Here is a 5,291-nt window from a genome sequence, read left to right as displayed (position 1 = left end):
ATATAATTTCAAATCATGTTTAATTCAGAAGAATCTTTAAAATTGATGAAATCCAGCAGAAGCAATGTGAGAGAGTAGGTCCCAACATAAACAAGTCTACATAATATTTAAGTTTGGATTAATACAAAACGATGTAGAAGCTCTGAAATCCTGTACCCTATAATTTAAATACTTTATGGCAGTTCACTTTGTCTTCAGGCCTGCAACTGTGGGGTTTCTCTTAGATTCTTCTTCACCTTGAGGTCACACTGTGGGTAGGCACTGTGGAGCTCATTTTCTTATTGCCTACAAAGGAAATAGCATAACTAGGGAGCAGTTCTCCAGCTCTCCAAGACAAGTTCACTCTCCTTTGCCTTTTTACATCAGGCCGCAGTATCTAAGCTAAAGTTTCTCTCGAACATTCTGAGCACTCTTGAAAGGGTTTGGCCTTTTGTTCATAATTGCATTTACATTAAGGGCAAAAGCAAAGTTGATAAAAGGCTTAGGCATACAGATGGCATTTTGAATATAACTCTTTAAGATATAGAGCCTTATAAGATTTGGAAATCAAAATTACTTTTGGACTGACAGTCTGTATGCAGGCAGACTTTAAGGAGCTGAGGTGCTAAGTTGCCTCCACAGCCTCTGAAAGGAAAAGATGAGCTCAATCTACCATGGCTGTGCTACCGAATGACTACAAGATGTTCGACTACACTAACTCTGAGCAGGGTAATGCGCTGTGACATGTTCAGAGGAAGTATTGGATTCCACGAGACAAGAAAGCCAGTGACACAGGCTTTTATGTAGGTTGATTAATAAACTGCACAAAGCATTACACCCACATCAACGAGCTTTCTCTGGAATAATGCATAACAAGAGGTGAAAAACTTCTCCACCAATAGCTGGCAGCAAAATTCATCTCAGGAATGGAACAGGCTCTGGTGGGCAGAGCACTAGAGGACAACTCTGGAGAAGGCTTGTGTTAACTGGTTCTTGCAGAGACCCGAGGGCACTGGCACACTTCTCAACACAAGGACAAGAAACATCTTTTTGCTGTTGGAGAAGGGTGAGGGAAGAGCAGTGGTGGATGGTAAGGTGTAGAGACACAGTGTGGCCCCAGAGCCATAGGGCAGTGGAAGGGCTGAAGATCTTTGCAGTGGGAGCTCTTCTTCAGTCCTCCTCCAGGTCTCCAATAGAATCTGGTCAACAGCGACAGCAACATCAACTTTTATGAGTGGAGTTTTGTGGAGTCCGAGGAAGGGGCTGCACCATACCTCCAGGCCTGTGCACTGCTGGTCAGAGACAGCATTCACAGGGTGGTGAGGAGGTGCATAGACTGAAGAAGACGGGGTGGGGAGCAGAGGAGTAGGAAAATGTTAAGCACCAGCACCTTGTCTTCCTACTGCTTTTTTGGAAATGATTGGAAATCACGGGAAGGGTTGAGGATTTGAGGAGCACCTTCAGTATTTTTTCTTCTTTTAAAATTGATTTACTTTATCCTATATTTTTAAGTTTTAAAAAAATATTTATTTTATTTCTTTGAAAGGTGGAGTTACAGAGAGAAAGACAGAGACAGAGAGAGAGACAGAGAAAGCAAGAGAGAGAGAGAGAGAGAGGAAGAGAGACAGATCCTCCATCCACTGCTTTATTCCCCCAAATGACCACAAGAACTGGGGGGCAAGTCAGGCCGAAGCCTGGATCCTGGAATTGCATCTGGATCTCCCATGTGGATGCAGGGATCCAAACATTTGGACCATCCTCTGCTGCCTTCCCAGGAACATTAGCAGGGAGCTAGATCAGAAGTGGATCAACTGGGACTCAAATCAGCACCCATATGGGATGCTGGAATTGCAGGGGGTGACTTTAGTCGCTACGCCACCATGCCAGCCCAGAGGAACACCTACCTGTTACTTGGAATTAGACTGGTGAGATCCACACTGGACAGGGGTTTGCCATTTATGTCTGGACTGTTCTTGTGTCCACAGGCCAGGCCTGTTTATTTGCAGCTCCAAGTGCCTCTTCTATGCCTCTTGCTACCTCTGTGGTCCTGAGTTCTGGTTGGCTTTAGGGCATAGGGAGAGAGCCTGTTGTAGAGCCTGGGCAATTTAGAAGGAGGGAGGAGGGTGAGGTCAGGTGTTCTGTTCCGGTGACTTCCTCCCCGTGCCGTCACCTTGGGTTGAATGTGGCCTTGTTGTGAAGATCACTGCTTTCTTTCCAGGGAACTGTCTTTCCTTTCAGGTTTAAATAACACTTCCCTTCCCTCTTAGCTTATCCTTAGGGCAGGTGGTTGACAATCTTGGTTTTCTAGGGCTAAGGGCATTTCTAGATATGGGATTTCGAGTTTTAAAACTGGGGATCTGGGGATGGTGTTGTGGTGCAGTGGGTTAAGCTGCTGCCTGTCATCCCATATAGGCACAAGTTCAAGTCCTAGCTGCTCCATTCCCAATCCAGCTCCCTGCTGGGAAAGCAGCAGAGGATGATTCAAGTGCTTCGTACCCTGTGCCCACATGAGAAACCCAGATGTATTTCCAGGCTCCAGGTTTTGGCCTAGCTCAGCCCCCAGCCTCAGTGCTTGTGGCCATTTGGGGGAATAAACCAGTGGATGGAGGATCTCTCTCTCTCTCGCCCTCTCTCTCTCAGTTTCTCCCTCTCTGTGTGACTCTGCCTTTCAAACTGGTAAAATAAATCTTAAAAAAAAAAAACACAAAAAAAACCTTGGAAGTCCCAGACAAATGGGAACAAGTTTGTCATCCTAGTTCTAGAATCATTATCAGGTGGCTGGTCTAGGCTCTTGTCTCCAATGCAAGAAAGAATTCAAGGATGAGATGGAGGCAAAGGCCAGCAAAGAAGCAAGATTTATTTGCATGCAAAGCAAAAGTACACACTCAAGAAAGAGTGCAGGTATGCTCAATAGAGAGCTGCACTCATTGAGATTCCAGTCCATCCCTTTAAATGATCTGGAGGCACAAGGGATAGTGTCTGGCACAGGGGTTAATTGAATATTCATAAGGGATGGAGTTTGGGGTGGGGCTCAAGTACTGGCCTTTTTTTTGCAAAACTTGGAAATGTCATGCTGTCAAGTGAATGATGGAAATAGGTGTATCAGCCACGGTAATTTTATTACAATGACTTTGTAAGAGCTAAAGGGAATTATTAGGATGCTGCTGGCAGCCATGTTAGTTATTTTTAGCTGGTACCAATTTCAAGCTGCAAAACCAAGGAAGTTTTTTTTTTAAGGTTTATTTATTTATTTGAAAGGCAGAGTTACACACAGAGAGAAAGAGAGGCAGAAAGAGAGAGAGAAAGAGAGAGGTCTTCCATCTGCTGGTTCACTCCCCAATTGGCTGCAATGACCGGAGCTGCGCTGATCTGAAGCCAGGAGCCAGGAGTTTCTTCTAACTCTTCCCACACGGGTGCAGGGGCCCAAGTGCTTGGGCCATCTTCTATTGCTTTCCCAGACCATAGCAGAGAGCTGGATCAGAAGTGTAGCAGCCAGGACTTGAACCGGTGCCCTATGGGATGCCAGCACTGCAGGCAGAGGCTTTACCTGCTATGCCACAGCGCCAGCCCCGCCAAGGAAGTTTTGATTTTCCTGCATGGAAAGAAAGGTGTGGTTTTGGCAGTACAGATGGGACTGCAGTACAACTGGGACTGCAAAAGGCTGGCAACCTCAGCTCCCCTATGTTAGCTATCTCCCTGCCTACATCATGGTTACTAGCTCCTCTGCTGTTTCTAGTCTAGAACTATTTCTTGTGGTTCCCCTATACTTCATACCTACCTTTGCAAATAGTCTACATCATCCATGTTCATTTCTTCTCTGGCTTTCATTTACTCTCCTTTCAAATGAAAGTGCTACCCTTAAAGATTCTTTGCATTTTTTTTTCCAGTTGCCAACATCATCTGATTGACATCTGACAACACCTGACTGTAGTAGTTTAGAACATCTTGACCTTGACTTCTTAAACTGTTCTCAGTACTTATTTCCCACTGTAATCTTCTAGGGATTTTGCCCAACAAATTCTTGGGGGCCTCCTATTGTCCTGCCTTGGCTCAGCTCTGGGGAAACTGAGATGAAGGTCAAGTGATCCTGGCCCTGGAGAAGGTCATGTCTGCTTGACAGAGGGGGAGGGAAGGCGAGGCCAGATTGTTGCCAGACCACTGCAGCTCGGTATATTGTCTGTGGAGCAAGATCTATACACGGTACCCCAGAGGACCAAGGAGTAGTACCAGCCAAGTCCAGAGGCTAACAGAAGGCTTCTTGGAGGAAGGGGCAGCTGACCTGAGTATTCAGTGATGTGCAGGGGTTGGGTGAAGAGGAGCAGAGGACGTGAAAAGGGCAGGTGGAGCTTTCTTTGCAGAGGAACAGCAGGAGCCGAGGCCAGGAGGAGGCCAGGGGCATAAGTCAGGGTACCAATATGGGAAGGCCTCAGCGTGGTCTAACAACTTTCTTTTCTATTTTTTTAAGATTTATTTTATTTATTTGAAAGGCAGAATTAGAGAGAGAGAAAGGGAGAGGCAGAGAGAGAGAGAGGGACAGAGAAATCTTTCACATGCTGGTTCACTCCCCAAATGGCCGAAACGTCTAGCTGGACCAGACAGAAACCAGGAGCCAGCAGCTTCCTCTGGGACTCCCATGGAGGTGCAGGGGTCCTAGCACTTGGGCCATCTTTTGTTGCTTTCCCAGGAGCATTAGCAGGGAGCTGAATTGGAAGTGGAGCTGCTGGGACTTGAACAGGTACCCAAGTGGGATGCTAATGCTGCTGGCAGCAGTTTAACCTGCTAAGCCACAATGTCAGACTCGGGGCTAACAACTTTCAATGATCAATTTTGGTGGAGACAAGGATGTATGTTAGGAGATGAGCCTTGAGAAGTTGGCAAGCCCAGCTTATAGACAGTCTGACAGGTTGCCTAAGGAGTGGCCTCGTATCTTGTGGACAGCAGAACACTACTAAGGGATGGACTGCTTTCATCAGTGAGCAGGGTGATCTGATATATAATATCTAGTTTGCTTTTTTCTGGAAATAAAATACAAAAAATATCTCTGGACCAACACCAATGGAAAAAATGAGTAAGGGCAGGAGCTTTGCCCTGTGGTTAAGATGTTGCTTGGGACATCTGCATTCCACATTGGACCGTGTGGGTTTGAGTCCTGGGTCCTGGCTCTGGTATTGATGGAGACTCCTGCTAATGTGCACCCAGAGAGGCTGGTGATTGTTTAAGTAGTTGGATCCCTGCCACCTATGTGGGAGACCCAGATTGAGTTCTTGGCTCATGGTTCCAGCCTGGTTGAACCCCTAGTTGCCACAAGCATT

This window comes from Lepus europaeus, chromosome 4, assembly GCF_033115175.1.
Source record: "Lepus europaeus isolate LE1 chromosome 4, mLepTim1.pri, whole genome shotgun sequence".
Taxonomy (NCBI): Eukaryota; Metazoa; Chordata; class Mammalia; order Lagomorpha; family Leporidae; genus Lepus; species Lepus europaeus.
This window is presented reverse-complemented; position numbering follows the sequence as displayed.